We start from the raw sequence: 18,477 nt of genomic DNA on the forward strand, positions 1-18,477 counted from the left end.
TGATGCATTCTTTTCTGAAATTGTCAAGAATGTATTCTATGAACACAGGGCAATATTTTGGGCACCTTCATGCCCAGCTTCAGAAACTTAAAGGCAACTGTTTAAAAACTTCTGCCATATGGGAGAGGGGTGAGATCTTGGACCACTAATATCGCAGGTTGGACATCCAAAAGCTGAGGTGCTTAATCATTCTTGTGTAAGATTTTCAGGTGCTAGAATAAATAACATAGGATGAAATCCTGGCTCTATGAAAGTTTATGGGGGTGATCCTGGTTATTTCAATAGAGCCAAGATTTCACCCATGAATGCATTCATATGCTTAGTTAATAAATAATTAATTGTTAACATGTGACTTTGCAAGCCTTGCACCTGACACAGAAATCTAAATGAAACATCCAGCAATTTGACAATCTGCAGAAGGGGTTTTGGAATGGATTCATTTTTTATTTATATCCATCTATAGTTATAAGTAGTATTTTTAAATGAGAAGAAATTGGGTGTACACATACAATCCGTTAAGTAATGCAAATACAAATAGGATTAATCTACTAATACACATGTATTTCACATGATAGTTTAAATCAGTATGGTGTAAATATATGTACCATGTCTAAATGAATGGTAATTATTCAAGATGAAAGAGGGGATGATAGGGTATTTTAGTAAAGCAGAACTTAAGTCATACTCAAGTGTTCTGCTTAATAGATTACATAATCAGAGACAGGCCAAAACTAGTTCCCTGAATCTAAATCCTTTCAGATGCATTTCAGTCTCTGTGTCAGTTATGACAGCTAAGGGAGCTATCAGTTCAGCTTTCACTGAAGACAATAAGAGTGTTGCTGTTATCCTCAGTGGGACCAGGAACAGATGGGGGTGGGGAACACTGGGCACAATTTTAGAGTAAAACAGATGACTGCAATCATCTGGTCTGCCTTTCTCTGTAGCACAGGCCATAACTCCTTCTTGAACTAGGGCATGTCTTGTAGAAAGCCATGCATTCTTCATTAGAGACTAAATTCAATTCAGACTCAAATACAAATTTCCTTTTTCACACCATTTCTCCTCTTGGAAACCTGAGACTGCACTACTGCCGTAGAAAAAAAGCATTTCAATGTAGAAATACAGTGCTTAGAAAATGTCCTAATGTTTTTACACTTACAGGCACATATAAAGCAGAATGGAACATTAGATGAGTTTCAACATCCTGCTCTTTACTGGCTGTCTTTTTAGCATTGCTCATAAGCATGTTGATAAAGAGTGGGGCAAGAACATAGGCAAAAACAGTTCCCAATATTACACAGTTGAAGTACAAACCAGAGAGAAAGATATTTTCTATGAGGTTAGGACATTTTTCTCAATAAAGTTGCTAGCACTATCCAAGGAAGGAGTGAGGGTGCAATAGTAGCATTGATCTATTCAGTTAAAGATTTCAGAACAAGATAAAGTTATAGTGATGCAAAACAGAGAATAAGGATAGTTACAAAATAAAAATAAAGAGAAATCCATTCATCTCATTTTTCTTTAAAAACAAACAAGAACAAAAACAAACAACCACCCCCATCCCCTGCTCTGACATACACACCAAAAAAATTTCCTGTTCAATCTGCCAGTTCACTAAAGGAAAGAGGATTTAGAAAGCAGCCCTGCCTCTGCCATTGTAATGTGCTTCCTGACAGCAAAATTAATAAGATGTCACTGGACAAAAATAGGAGACTAGATTTGGGCTGCAGGAGCATGTTCTCTAGGTACAAAGTCTGGAGCAAGGGGTTGCCTTCATGATATACTTGCACATCAAATGCTGCGAATAAGTAAAAGTATCTACTACTGCATCCAGTAGATAGGTCTAGTCAGGTACTAAAGCAAATTTGGCTCATACTTCAATCTTAACAAAACAAACAAAATAATCTGTCTCATTTTTGGCTTGATTATCAGTATTAAAAGCTTCTTTCTGTTCTTCTACTGACCATAGATACAATCCAAAGATCAGAATCTGGCCAATTGATTTGCAGTGTTAAACTTGCATTTTAAGTTAACCCATTCTGCTATGATATTTTCTTGCATACAGCAGAATACAATATACACATTGGTTGAGAGAGAGAGATAGACAGAGATTAAAGGAAGAAAGAAACGTCCAGAGTTATAGCTGCATAGAGTAGTGACAGCCTAATCTTCAGTGGACTTACCCTTCCTTCCCTACTTAACTAAAGCTGAAACCCTAGTTGCTGCTAAAGACTGGTCTCCATGGATGGATCTATGATTTGAAAAGGTCAAAAGAATTTTCAAGGCTCTGAAATAGGAGAGAGAAATCACCAGCAGCGAGCAGACAGGAAAACTGCCATAAGAAAGATTAGTTTGATTAGTGGAACGTTGTGTAAAGCAATAATAATGCAACATCTCCTGCCAAAATCAAAGTAGGATGTTTGAATCCTGGGAAGAATATGAGCTTCCCCACTTAATACACACCCCCCAATTTTTGGGAGCTGTTTTTTGGAGAAAAGATGCATGTCGTATGTGAGAAAATAAGGTAATTTTCTATTGCAAAATGATTGTTCTGTGTCAGTTACTATCATGTTTTATCAGCTGTCTTTATCACATTAGATAGCTGAATATTTTGTTGAGATCAAAGCTTCATTGAAAGAGATTTTTTTTCAGTTATACAATGATAGTAGGGTATGCTATGGCAGCAGTTCTCAACTGGGGGTCTGTGGCCCCTTGGGGGAACTGCAAGAAGGTTTCAGGGGGCCCAAGGGGGCAGTGGATCTGATGTGGTCATGATCTCTGAGGTCAGCTGGGCTGAGCTTGCCACCACTGCTGCTGTCATGTTCACAGAAAAATGTGGATTTTCTCCTTTAAAGGAGAAAATTGGTGGGTTTCCAGTTGCAGGCTGGCAGCATTCCAGCCTGCAAGAGGGTGCTTGGGGCTGGGGCGGAGGAAGATGATACAGCAGGGGGCACCACGTGCATGTGTGGTGGTGGAGAGCAGCTCCTACAACTCCCCACAGGTAAGTTGGGGGGTGGCACAGGCACTGTGTTGGAGGGGCGGGGGGGGGCAAATAACCCCTCCCAATTTCTGTACTCACAATTTCTGTGCTCACAGTGGTCATGGGACTGCAGCCTGGCCAGACCAGCCAGCAGCACCCATCACAGGAGGGCAGAGTGGGGCACCGAAACTCATTGCTGCTGCTGCCAGGACCGCCACACAAGCTGTGCTCCTAGAAGTGGGAGGAGTAACAGACCAGGGGGGTGGGCCATGTTCACCTTCTGTGGTAGGGAGGTGGGGTGGGCAGAAGCATGGGTAGCCTGGGTGGCCATGCCCCCCCACCGCACATGCCGCTCTCTGCTGTGGGTTAGGATTGAGGGGCACCGGCAGGGCCAGTGGCTACAGGCTGGGAGTAAGAGACACCAGCAGGGCAAGGGGGTTGTGTTGGGATGAGGAGCATCAGCTGGGCCAGGGGGCTGCAGGTTGGGAGTGAGGGGCACCAGCAGAACTAGGTTGGGGGAGAGCATATTGGTTGGGATTAAAGGGACACTGGCAGGGCTGGGAGGGTGGGGGGCTGTGGGTTGGGAATGAGGGGCACTGGCAGAGATGGAGCTGCAGGTCGGGAGTGAGGAGCACTGGCAGGGAGTGAGGGGGGCCGCAAGTCCAAAAAGACTGAGAACCACTGCGCTATGGTAAACCTGTAACATGATACAATTCAATAGCAATGCAAGAGAGTATTGCAATCTTCTCTAGTATAAGTCCGCATTGTTGGGTGACTATACACAAGCAGCAAGGCTGCTCTGACATGATGTAATTACAGCGTGTTGGAGCAGACTTGATTAATCAAATCTGCTGGAGTGTGATAATTCCCATCCTCCAGAAGCCTCCAGCATCTCGTGTATCAGCATCCCTGTACTTAAAAATGGTGGTGGGGGCACTTTATTGAAAGTTCGTTCAATTACGGGGGCACTGGTACATGAGATGCTCCAGGTGCTTTAATCAGAGTGGCTCTCAGAGAAGCTCTAATTAAAGCAGTCCACCCCTCCACTCTGGGAGCACATATATAAATGCCCTTGGTTCCTCTCTTCTGCCACCTGTAAAGACTGTCACTCCCACTCTCAAAGGGCAAAATAGCTATAGAATTCTGTCACCTTTGCAGCTGTTTCTGCAACAGATATTTCCTGCAGAGTTCCATACATGGGACACTTTTGGATGAAAAAAGAAATTTGAACAAAAAGCAGACAAACACATGAAGAGATACTGAAGGTTTTGAAACAAGGGACAAGAGTGAACAGATTTTTGTCAACAGACCAAGAGCATTAAATTGATTATGTAATTTAACGTTTGTGTTTTGTCAATAGTCTCCTATTAGTATTACACCCTCCTACCGTATAGTCAATTGCAAGCTCTAGTAATGGAAGAACATATTTATTTTCCTTTGAATTTGCAATTTTCTGCCATATGAACTAATAGTAATTTGCCATTTCTTTCACCAAGGGGAGCCTATTACCCCAGGAAAAATGATCATCCATGCTGCAAACATGCAGTCTGTAGTTTTTTGTGTATGTTAATTTTTTTTTCCTGGCTGACAGTTTACATATCACAGGCACAGTGAATCTAGAACTGTCAACAAGTTTAATCAAATGCAGAAGCACCTGGCAAGGTGTTCGTTTTTAGAAATACCCTATGGTTAATGTGTTAGAGAAAAAAACTGAAGTGGAAACCATATGTTCCTTAGAGAAAGGGTGGCACTAGCATTAGAACAAGAGGATTAATCAAAATTACACCATCACAAACAAAGCCCAGTGAATAATAGTTACAAAAAAAAAAAAAGAATCAGATATTACATATTGGCTACTGATTCTTGGTGTTACCCTAGCTTATCCAGAGAAACAAGAAACAACACCCTGTTTCATCATCTGTTCCCTTCAGAAACCACATTCTTCCTCATGTATTGAAATATATATATATACACATACACAGGAAAACCTCGCTATTCATGGGTTCAAACATTCATGGTGTCAGATATTCGCAAATGCCGAACCCACATCTTAAATACACTTGCAGGAGCTCCTCAGGAGCTCCGCGCTTGCCACCATCAGGCTCCCGGTGCTGCTAGCGCAGCCATGCCCCACCCCCCGCAGCTGCCGGGGGCACTGCATTCATGAATGCAGTGCCTTATTCACAGATTTCACCATCTCAAGAACGTATCCCCCGCAAATGGTGCAGTGGCACAGAGCCTGGCCGCAGCCAAAGCGTGGCTCCAGCTGGCCAGGCTCTGGTTTCCAGCGGTGCATGCTGCCACCACTTGCACTGCCCTCCTTTTTTAAGGCTCAGGTATTTTTGACATCAGGATCTCCCAGTGTCAAAACCCCTGCCCCACGCCCTTCCCTGTGCTGCAAAGGGAATGCCTGCATGTGCCATGTGTGCAATGCACACCCCCACAGATGGGTTTGCAGCACCACATACTGCACATCTGCACTCATCTGGACGTGATGTGCCCCTTAAATCCAATGAAGTCCCATTTCAAGCACACATGGTTTTAAAAAAAAATTTTGTGCATCTCACCACTACTCCATTTTTTGCTCAGGCTTTTGGTCTTTCTGGAAGCAGAATTTACCAGACACCGTTGTAGTTCTCCCTCCCAGTTTTGCAGGTTCAAGAGGTTTAGCCAAAGATTTAAATAAACAAACAGTTAGGTGCTTATCTTAATTGAAACTCTGACCTTTTCTGAGGTTCAGCCAACAGCAGGGTAAATCTGCAGAGTAAAGCAGAACTGAGTTGTATAGATAAAACATAATTTTCCAGAAATGTAATGGGGGGAAAGTAAATAGAAATAGTGGGCCAAACCTTAGTATAATTAAAGTCGAGCAGAATTTTGACTTCATTGCAAGTATAGCAAGCCTAAGCCATTATATGCATCAGCCAGATGATAAGGCTTGTTATATACATGCATAGATTTCTAAGGTCACAGTGGACCATTATGACAATCTAACACAAACTCCTGTATACCTCGGCCCATTGAATTTCACTCAATAATTCCTGCACTAAGGCCAATAACTTTTGGCTGAACTAAAGTATCTTTAACATGATACCCAATATTGATTTAAAAGCTTCAAGTGACAGAGAATCTAGCACATCCTATGATAAGTTTCAATGTTAAGTACACTTACTTAAAATGCTAAAAACTTGCACCTTACTTCCAATCTGATTTTTTTCAAACTCAACTTTTAACCTCTGTTTTGCATTTATCTTCCAGATTCATAATAAAGAGCTCTTCAGATAATGTCCCTCTCTTTATATTTATAGACCACATATTTATTTGTCTATATATTTATAGACTGTGTTATCTTTTGACTTGCACTTAAAGCTAAATTGATTGTACTACTTAGCTTTCATTTAACGCATATTTTCTAGACCTCGGGTCATTCTTGTAGCTCTTTTTTGGACCCTATCCAGTTTTCTAATAATCTTTAAAATTGTGGACACAAGATAAACAGGTTGTCCTACTTGGGAGTTCTGTCCTGCTGCATACAAAAGTACTATAATTTCTTACTCACAGTTGATATTTCCCAGTTTATATCCAAAATCCCTATTGATTCTTTTTGATGTGATGTCATGCTGGCAACTCATACCTACCTTGTGTTTCAGGTCGTGGTGGTGTTCCAAGAGTGCTAAACGATCCACACCATTATTTATAATGACTTGCTTCATCATTATTTACTACTCCAGAAATATCTGTGTCATCTGCAAATCCCAACAGCGGTTATTTATGTTTTCTTTTGATCATCAATAAGACTTTCGAATAGCATTGGGCCAGGAACCTACTCAGAAAGATACCCATCAAATACCCCATCTTAACTATTCCCCATGAGCAAAAACATTAATGATAACAGCAGCCTGATGCAAAATCAAATAACACTTTGAATTAAACAGGTGCAGGTTTGGACCCTCTGTTTCTCTTCTTTACTTTTTCTTCTGTTATTCTTCTGAACAACATATTATACCAGCACAGCTATTTTCTCCATTATTTTGTAGTATACAAGAAAGGAGAAGCCTTTGTGAATGATTAAATGCTTTGGTATTTAATCAGCTGCAGCAGCCATTGTACGTTGGCTCCGTATGTTACAATGCTACAGAAATCCTCACTAGAAACAAATTGAGAATTCTGGTATGGGAGTCTTTATGGACACTTTAAAAGGATACTACCTCAGAGTCCTTTCATTAACCCTGTCAAATAATAAAATTTCATTAATCTTGTCAAATAATAAAAAGGTTTTCTGTGTTATTTATTTCTTGGTTCTCTCAATAGTTTAAAATCCCTATCTCAATTGCATATACTTGTTTGGAGATGGCTTTCAGAAAGATTAAATTAGGCTACTAACTTTCCATTAATGCCTTTCCTCCATCTACCTGTATTATTTAACGACTAACAGGTTTTTTCCTCTGTGAACAATGCAAGTAAGAAAAGTCAGTTCTGCTTAAAGCCAAGTAAATTATTCTGGATTTTGTCTGGATTACTCTTTCATTAAATGGAGAAAAACAACAGAGCAGCAACTAAACCATAATGTCTACATACCATTTTCTTTCCCTTACAGCCAGAGGTGGGACAGCAGTAAGTACCCAGAGGGTTTTGAATAACTTCTCAGAACAATTAAGGATAAGATCAGCAACTCCTTTTGGTGAATACCTCAGCAAAGCAGCCTGAAATGCAGTATCATCACAACTAGAAAACAATTCTTAACCAACTCTTTCCTTTTAGGGCCAAACCGCGGCTAACATAAAGTAGGATCATCTATTCACTTCAATGGAGTTGAAGCCAACTGATGACAGCTGAGGATCTAGCCCTATATCACATGAGAATTAAGTTGCATTGAGGCTGAGAATATCTACAGTTCATAGGGGTTTTTTGTTTTGTTTTGTTTTTACAGGGGAAATATTCTTCCCAGCTTAATTCTTTCCACATAATTCATTCCCTCTGGATTTTGAGACATGGGCAGTAAAAAAATTATGATCTTTGTATATTTCTGGGCAAGAAGCAGGAATCTGGCCTTTGTGCAAAATAGTAAAATGCCATGGAAAAATTAAGCCGAGACTGGGAGCCAGCCAGACAACAGCAACAAAATGTCATGTCCCAAAGACAGGTTTACAAAAACAAACATGCTGGAGTGAGGGGTTGGTACAGACTGGGACTGTGTTGGGGTATAGACTTGGATAGACAAGGGAGAATCTAAATGCAGCACAGTTCCCTTTAAAACTCCATTTGAAAAGTAAAAATTTGATTTGATCAAACTTTCCCACTTTGATTGATTCCTTATGTTGATTAAAAACAAACTGCTGACAAACGGCATTCAAGGGCTCTATTCACCAGGGCATGTTTATTTTAGAGCCACTTTTAAGCTAAGGGGGAAAATGTTCACTGCACTGGGTCATGAAATAAGCCTCTCTTTGTATATGTGTGTAAAATAGTCTCTGTCAGCACCTGCAAAATTCACACCAGTCTGAAGTGGTGTTCCCCATATTTGGACCTGGCTCATAGATCAGCCTTTTTTTCTTGTGAGGTATTTATTATTAAATTGTCACATGATCAAATATTTGTTAAGGAAGTAGGAAGAAATGCCTCAAAATTAAATAAGAACCAAGACCTGAGTTACTGTCTAGCACAAAGAGAAGCAGAAACAATGGGCCCCATCCAATTTCACTACAACTGCTAGTGCAGATAAGGGAGTAATGGGAGATTTACACTGGGAATAGTATTATGTGCAGATGAATTGCCATATTTCTACTATATCACATGCACCCTATATTATGCTACAAGAATGTGAAGGGTCTCATAAGCCAAAATATTCAGAGTTAGAGCTGTGACTCCCAGGGCTGGACACAGGCAAGGGGGAACTGTGTGGCTGACTGGGGCCCAGACAAAAAGGGGGCCCCAAAATGGTGAAAATAATGATTATTATTTTCATTATCTCTGGTGAAGATACTAAAAGTTTGCCTGGGGCCACCAGGAGTCTAGGTACGGTGGTGGTGACTCCCTTACTGTTTTGCTGAAGCATGCACAGGCCCAAGATATTAAAACTATACTGATAACATATTGTTTTTTTACAGCTGTGAAAGTGTTATTGCTTACTACTTTGTCAGCTGTTACCTGCATATTTTAAATATATAGAAATAGTTTCTATATTAGTACAAATAAATTAGCATGAAAGTATGTTGATGCTGCACACTCAGATCTCAGGTTCCTTTCGGCATTTATTGTAGTTGTTGGACCTTTAAGTGACATTTTCTTTTCAAGTAAATTGGTAGTGTCACCCTTTCTCTATGTAGAATGGAAAGTGCCACTTTAATGTGGGCTGCAGTACCCAGCAAACAGGACAAAAACCTCAAATCCACCACGGCCTAGCAGCAATAGCTAGGTTTAGGAATGGTGAGTGAAGCCAGCTGGATCAGTAATTCACAAGGGAAGGAAAAGGGGTGGAATGGAAAAGAAGTTAAACAGTCTCCGAATTTTGCTTGTTACTGTATCAGTGGCTGCATCTACACAAGATACTGACTGTGCAGTACCTCATTACTACTGCGCAGTAGCATCATGTGGCACAAAGCATGACGCGATGCTACTGCACAGTCAGTGTCACCTAAAAGCTGTTTGGAAATGCTACTGCTCAGTAACTGCGGTTATTGCACAGTCAGTTAGTACTTGTGTGGGCAAGTACTAAATGACTGTGGAGTAACAACTGTGCAGTCAGTGTCTTGTGTAGATGCAGCCAGTGCGTATGAAATCCAAGCTCAGCTGCCTTCCCGCAATTTCCAAAAGACAGGACCATGCTTTGGTTCAAAAAGCAATAAACCTACCCCTGAATTTCAGTAACCCACTGTGGGGTATTGTCTGCCTGGCGGGGGAGGCAGGATTCAGGGGGGAAAAATTGCCCAGTCAGGGTTGGGGGAGAAGGGGCAGTGTAGGAATAAGAACATGTCCATCCAGGAGTCAGGTGAGCAGCTGGGAATTCCCAGCCACAGGGGTTGCACTTTGAACATGTATAAGCATTTGATAGATCAGGTTAACCAGGTCCTGATCTAAGTTAGTTCACCTCCTGAGGTGCATTAATTTAAATGAGGCCCGCCATTTCTTGCCCAATATAACCTGAGTACCCTTCAGGTCTATCTAAATATAACAACTGTATGCACCCAGTGCTGTCAATACTGTTGTATTATCAAGGTCAAAACTGATTAGTGTCTTATTTTCAAGGCCTCTAAGGCTGTGTCCAGACGAATGCGGACATGTGGTATGTGGTGCTCCAGACCCATCTGCTGTGCCACACACTGCATATGCAGGCATTCCCCATGCTGCTACCTTGCAGCACAGGAGGGAAGGGGGTTTGACCCTGGGATGTCCCAGGGTCAAAAAACCCATGCTGAAAAATGGGGTGACACACATGGCAATAGCTCGTGACACTCAAAAATGGAGCCTGGCCAGTCGTCAGCCAGGCTTTCTGCCACAGCTGCAGCCCCGAGAGGCTCTCACAAACCTAGATAAGGCTGCTGGGGCCAGCAGAGTTGGCCAGAGTGCACATAGTATGGACATTCCCCAGGGACAATTAGCAGCAGCACAAGGTGTGCCACTGCTACTTGTTCCTGGGAAAACAAATGCCCATGCTCATCTGGACATGACCTAAGAGTCCTTCAGAGGCTATTAGAAGTCTTGAATATTTGATCCTGGCTAGCTCCCATCCTTTTTAAGGCTTCCAGTAGCAGCCCTGTGACAGCTTCTTCCTTTTTACCATTTCTGTGCGGTTAGCTAGACTACTATAGTTAACTGGCATCATATTACAAAGTAGATGATGGGGCTGCTATGCACTTAACCAGTTTAAACACTTAACCAGTATTCAGAAAAGTAATGTTTGTTACAATAAACACAAAACTGGGGCTAGCACCTAAATGAATTGTATTTGTTTTCTAGTATGTATATAATTGGGCTACATTGTCATTTAACCTACAGGTGCTTTCTACTACTTGGCCTCTTGTCAGTTATGATGTTTTGTTTTGCTTGCTTCATTTGCATGTTTTCTGAGTAGGAATTAGTTTAAGAGCATTGCACACTTGCCATCAGCCAGTAGTGATTTATGGGAATTAATGGTATGATTTAGCCTGTTTTTTTGACAAGTAACCTGAGCGTAAAGAGCACAAGTGCCCTTATATCACCATCCTCATATGTTTAGCCTTTAGATTTCAATGGGTGTGTTTACATGTGCCAATTTAAGGTTCATTTTCCCTTTTTAAGGCACATTAAGGTCATGGCCTACATGTATACACCCTTAATGCACCTTAAAAATGGCAATTTTAGGTTATTCGCACCTATACCTGCAAAAGTAGGTATCAAATCTAGACATGAATAGCTAAAGCACCTTAATGCATATGTAGATGTGCTAAGGTGCATTAATGCTGTATATGTCGACTGACTTGGGACTAATTTTAGTCCCAACCTGGTCCACACACCGCATTCATGCACCTTAGCATGTACACATGTGGATGTGCACCTAAATCACCTTAATGTGCATTAGGCAAATGCAGATTAAGTTTAGGCATGTGTAAAAGCTTGTGCAGCCATGCCCATTGTTAAAATGTCATAAAAACCATGGATGGAATTAGAACCCACAGGGGCGGGCAATTATTTTGGGTAAAGGGCCACTTACTGAGTTTTGGCAAGCCTTCGAGGGCTACATGACAGGGAGCCAGGGGAAGATAAATATTAATTTTCTAAATTTTTTAGGGGTCCCGCGGGCCAGATGGAATGGCCTGGTGGGCCACATTTGCTTAAAATGGTCCCCAACTCTGAGACTTATATGCTAGTGATGAGGATTTATGACTCATTGTAATAATCTCTAAATTTTTTTGTGTGTTGGCATGCATTTGTACTTGATAGGCAATTCTGTTTGTCCTCAGTGTCATATACAGATCTCTATCTCCACCCACATCTCTCATTCTTATCCATATTCTTTAGGCAATTTGGCAGCTGTCAATATGGTTAGCTTGGATGCTCCACTCAAGGTGTTAAAACCAGATTATCCATTTGATGTCCCATGATGGGGGAGGGAGTGCTAAATTTGATTATTTTGGGGTAGGGAGAGCACTGTTTTATGTCAGTTTAGGTAATACAAATAATTAACCATGTGGCAAACTGGCCTTCCCCCAGGAGCGCTGTCTAATTGTCAATTGCAATAATATAGAACAGTGGTTTTCAAGCTGTGTTCTGTGGAAACATGGGTTTCTATGTTAGCTCATCAAGGTTTCCATGAAGAGATTGGGGATAATGGTGGAGTAGACCAGGAGCCAGATTGCACCGCCATTACTGAGCCAGATTGCCTGGCTCCATATCAGTTTAAATGGCCTGTGAAGCCAAGGTTAGGGGTTCTATGGCAGAAGAAGTGATATGAACAGATTCCATGACTTTAGGAAGTTTGTAAACCACTGATGTAGGATATTAATTTCTGCTCCAAAGTCAAGTAATTTATAAGAGTTTAAAGAGTCTTTACTGGATGTATTTCAATGGACTCTTAATAATGTTTATAGTGGTAAGACAATTTCATACTCATCACAAAACCTATGATGGGCAAGAGTAACTCAGGATATAGACAGATGTAACAGTTATACCAGTCTTGTCTGATATCCATACACACTGAGATAATGCAACTGTTATATCTGTGTGACATTCCAGTGATACAAGTGTAGGAAAATCTCTCCAACTTTAACCATGCATCTTTTAGGGATCAAATTAGAGAGATTTAACTACCTTGTATGTTGGCACTGGATTTAGACCCAGATACATTGTTCCAGGCAGACCCAAACCCTCAGACCAACCATGACCTCTCCATTATATAATAGGTGAATTTTATTGATACATAGTGATACCAGATAAGAATAATATAAACAGTTCTATATCTACCAGTCCGTGGGTTCACAGAGTCAAGGTACATCTTGCCATTATATGAGCTTCACCCTGAAGTTCTCTCTTGAATGTCAGATGTCAGCATCCTGGAGTTTGGAGGCCAAAGCCCATTCCCCTCCCTACCCCAGTGGGGTGGGGTGAGATGGGCTGGTGGTGTGCCCTGTCTCCATAGTGGCCTCAGGTTCTCCTCTCAGGGACCCTTTGCTGTTCTGAAATCCCTCCATTTGTATCTTTTTCCCTCTGTGATAACTCTTCATCTTTGAACATCACTGATTGGTCTCTCTATGGTCATCATACTGTCCATGTTCTGTCCTGTCAGCATATTCCTTTGTTTCACAAACCCATCACATGCACACATCCTAATTTGGGCTTTACTGGTCTTCTAATATGGTCTTTTCCCCAAAACCAGAAATCCCAAGGACTCTGCAGCTGGGCACTGTGACCTGGCCAACACAGCAGAGTCCCTTGTCTCATGTTATGGAACAGTGTGGTACACGTCTTCAGTTTCCCAGCCTGTGTGTCCGCTTGCTGCTTGCCTGTGTCAGACATAGTGGGCCTTGAAGAAACTATCACAACCAGGCTTTTAGACATCTTTTAACCCTTGCTGTTGCCATGGACCATTGTTCTAATGCATATCTACTTTGCCTACAAGCCAATTCCCAAAAACAAACCTCTAAATAGCATTGTCTAGAAATCAATTTATAGCTGCAGGATTATGAAGATATAACACTTGTGGTGTAATGGCTGATGCATGTTCCCAAGTAGTCCCTCCCCTGTCCTTTAAGAGCAGCTAAAATGTCCATTTCTCTATACCTTCACTTAGTCAATTCACGTGGATAGAAAAAAGAGCGGTACCAGGTTTTCTCAATATATCTTATAATGGAGATGACTTTTACCTATGTTTTTATCATGCTATGTTTGTGAGGAGAATAAATGTGTCTACTTTAATCTTATCTGATATCTGGTATAATCCCTTCTAAGAAATAAATTAAAAACATTGGTACTGATAGGAAAAGGGGTTCTGCATTTTAATTTAGATTAGGCTAATCATAATCCTTCATCCACAACAGAGCTTTTTGTTGATATGAATTTAGTTCTAAGATTTTCCCTGGTCATTAAGGCTTCAATGAAAACCAATTCAGCAAATTGTCCAGAGTCTGCCACAACCAAAGCCTTGTTTATTGCAGCATAATATTCCATAGTTGTTAAAAATAACTTTAGAGAAGTTTGTATGATACCAAAACTGATCTGTGAATATATTTGTGAATAAACATGGTGAGTTTACCCCACTGTTTATTTGCAGAGTATAATTCATATTCAGAGTTTATACATTTCAGACAATGGAAGCTTACTCATGAAAATGTCCGTGGCTCCAACAGATTTAATAAATGTTAACATTACTGAATATTCATCCAAAATTGGTACTGGCAGTACGCTATTTGCTATGGTTAAAACTTTCAGAAGTGTTTAACTGACATAAGTCCTATTGGCTTTCAGTGGGTGGTCGGCATTGAAATTACTCAGGTTCTTTTGATACCTTACAAGTGTATTTCTTGTTGTTAAAGTTTACGTCAGCCAATAATAGAGTAGTAATGACACTATATCAAATAGGCAACCAGTCACACATTAGGAATAACGAATAGCAGAAATGAACAATTTGTGAATAGCCCATAAACTGAAATTGGTGTGCATAATAATGTATTGGGTGAGTAACTACAAATAACACACAATCATAGACCTTAAGATTGGTCTACTAATCTTATTTCATGAATAATTCATGGGATAGCTAAATCTGTCAGCTAACATATTCACAATGATTTATTTGACTAGGTCTAACTCACTGTGGGCCCAGGTCTCAGCTCCTTTCACCAATGGAGAAGGGGAATAACTCCAATGACGACATTACTGGAGTCATACCAGCATAAAATGGGTTTAAATGAGAGAAGCTCCGGAGTACCAGAGTGCCTTTTGTAAACCTAACTATTTAACAAAATAGTTAAAAACCTAATGGTGCTCTGTCATGCTAGCATATTCCGACTGTCTTCATGGCTATAAATAAAAACAGAATTTGCCCACAAAAGTTTTAGTGGAGCCTTATGGCATTAACTTAATGCAAAGCACTTATTGACATTTATTGATTCATCCCTCCTTGCAGCCATATAATTGTATGGATGTTGAAACCTTTGTTTCAGTATTTATGCCATATGCAGTGTTCGGAGGAGAAAAAAAATGGATTCAAGAAACATAGTAACTTGTGAATATATATACCTCACACAATAACTGGAAGAATAACAACTCAACTATTCATGTTCTGTCTCAAATAATGTGTACAATTCTGTCTCGCTAACAATTTAGTAGAGGACATTAACAAATGATCTCTATATTCAGCCAGCCATTTAAAATACACAGGCATTCAGCTGCATTCTAATTTGGCAAATGGATACTCATTTGATAAGTTATGCTATTCAGCAAGGAAACATATGTAGATTTCACCTAAGAATACTCTCATGAGGTGTTTAAAAAAAAATTGTTTTCAATGAAAGAAGGGTTTCAGTGAAAAGGTCTCTGACTTACAGATGGGAAAACCATGGCCCATAAAGAGTTCAAATTGTTGTATCATATAAGGTTTGTTTTCTCTTTAGCTAGAAAATAAAACACACATCTTCTATTTTCCTCTAGCCAGCAGGCAGATTTTTAGGACTAAAAGTCCCTTTTGTGAGATATTATATATTACCTTGATCACAGCATGGAAGCATGCAACATTCTCCATGCTTGACCCATCAACGTACTTTACCACATTCTTTCAGTTGTGAGGAAGATCCTGGCCAGATTTTGGGCTTTCTGCTGAGGCTCAAAGTATGGTTTTGTTGTGTGGTAATTCATCAGTTAGGAGCCAGGCTAAGGCCATTAATTCATTTTTGCATAGATCATGAAACAGCCCTCCAAGTCCAGGTGCATTTACTCATGCACTTTAATGCGCATTAGCCTATTTTAATGTGTATTAAAGCATTACTAAAAAAGGGCTTTTATAAATGGGCTGTAAGAGGTGGGGGTGGGGAGCACTTTAATTAGTGCAGCTCTGAGAGCCACACTAATTAAAGCACCCGGAGTGTCATGCGTATCAGCGTACCTGAACTGGAAAATGGTAGTGGGGCACTTTTGACCTAAAGTTTGTCAAACCAAATTTAAAGCACTCTGCCACCATTTTTCAGCACAGGGACACTGATACACATGACACTGGAATCTGCTGGAGTGCAATAATTACCAAACTCCAGCAGACTCAATTAACCAAGTCTGTACCAACATGCTGTAATTACAGAGCATCAGAGCAGCCTCTCTGCACATGTACAGAAGCCCGAAAAGTGCTATTTAGTAAATGCACATTAAAATAGGCTAATGACCATTAAGCAGCACTTAAAAATTGTGCTCTTTAGTTAATGAGCAGTAAGATAGTCAAATGTGCATTTTTCTAGTACCTCGCAATGGAGCTATATATGTGCCGGGCATCTGTTCTGACACATGCTAATTAGCACTTGGAGCAGACTCGATTAATCAAGTCTGGTGGTGCATATTAATTAACACACTCAAACAGCTTTTGTTTCACATCTATTCAGCTTCCCTGTGTTTCAAAATGGTGTCAGGAGTGGTTTAACTAAAACTAATTGAACAAGCTTTAATTCAAGTGCCCCCTCTGCCATTTTGAATTGCAGGACGCTGAATACACATGACACTGCAGGTACTTTAATTAGAGTAGCTCTCACAGCTGCTCTAATTAAAGCCCTCACCCCTCCACCCCAGAGCACATGTATCGACACCTGGAGGTACTAGATTTCATGCACATTAACTAAAGTGTGTTACTGCATTTAGACACGCAGAGTGTAGCAACTTTCAGCTCCTTTCATCTCTGGGGGAATATGTGCTGGGTTTAAATAGTGAGGGATTCTTTATCCTGAAATGAATCCAGCCCTTCAGTCATCCAGTTCTCTAAACTTTTAAAATATCATCCAATTTCAAAAATACATTGTCTCATTCATAGTGCTTCCTAATCTGATAATTTGTCTCTACGTGGAATACTGTCAACCTCACTGTATGTACACTCAATCTCCACTTAAGTATTGGGCTTGATTTCAGGTTTGAGGTTTACAGTATTGTTAACTCTGCAGTGAATTTCTCCAGCAACAGAATCTCGCTGTCAGCTCCCCTTTTCTGGGTTTACATCTAGTTTGCTATTGCAATTACCAGGGAGTCTGGTGGGAGATTAGCCTTCTCTTTACTACCTTGTATTACCTGCATAGTGGCATTCACCATGTGAGAGGAGTTTAAATAGTGATTATAGCTTGGCAAAACACAAGTTGTTCTTGAGGTCTCGAATAACATCATTATTTATTATTCACATAGTGTGTATTTCCTGCTTTATTATCATTTCAAGGGGAATGACTCTGCCCAAAGAGCCTATAATTCTTGGCCAGTTTGAATGCAAAGAATGGATTATGGCTGGCAAACAAAAGAATGAGAAGTTAAAGTGTGCCACTTGAACAAGTTAGATCCCATAGTTACTACCAAAAATAAGTGAGGGATTCACGTATGTCATGTGTGTTCTTGGTCTAGAAACAGATGTGACATATCTCCTTTTTTGGTAAAAGAGCTAGTGTTGTGGAGGAGGAGAATACTTGAAATGAGAATTCTTAGATTGCAGTCACATATAGCTCAAGTTCAAACTGGGAGGAAGTGTCAAGTGGAGTTCCTTAAGTATCTATCTTTGTTCCAAAACTATTCAATATCTTCCTTTACTTAGAGGATGGATTTTTTTATGGAGGACCTAGCTGGGGACATTTTTGAGGACAGGATTAGAACAACCTGGATTAAACTGGAAAAAAAATGTTCTAAACCAAGTAGAACAAAATTCAATAAGAAATATTACATTTAGGGAAGAACAAGCAAATGCGCAAAAAGAAAATTGAAAATTACTGTAGTGCTTCAGAAAAGAAGGAAAACCTGTTATTAGATAACAAGGTTAGTGTAAATCAACAATGTCATGTAATTGCTAAAAAAGCTAAAGGATACTGGACCATTATATGGAGGTGATGAGAAGTGAGTCTTCCACTCTAGTAATCACTCGTGAGGCTCTATGGATAGTGCAGTAGATGATTTGGTGCACCACATTTTAAGAAAAACTTGGACAAATAGATTTCATAGATTTCATAGACATTAGGGCTGGAAGGGACCTCGGAAGATCATCGAGTCCAGCCCCCTGCCCAAAGGGCAGGAAGTCAGCCGGGTTCATAGGATCCCAGCAAGATGAGCATCCAGTTTGCTCTTGAAGGTGTTCAATGAAGGCGCTTGAACCACCTCCGGTGGCAGGCTGTTCCAGACCTTGGGGGCTCGGACAGTAAAGAAATTCTTCCTTATGTCCAGCCTGAAACGGTCTTGTAGTAGTTTATGACCATTCGACCTCGTCATCCCTTGGGGCGCTCTGGTGAACAAACGTTCCCCCAGATACTGGTGGTCACCCCTGATAAACTTATAGGTGGCCATCAGATCACCCCTGAGCCTGC

Source organism: Alligator sinensis, unplaced genomic scaffold (genome assembly GCF_000455745.1).
Source record: "Alligator sinensis unplaced genomic scaffold, ASM45574v1 scaffold392_1, whole genome shotgun sequence".
Lineage (NCBI taxonomy): Eukaryota > Metazoa > Chordata > Crocodylia > Alligatoridae > Alligator > Alligator sinensis.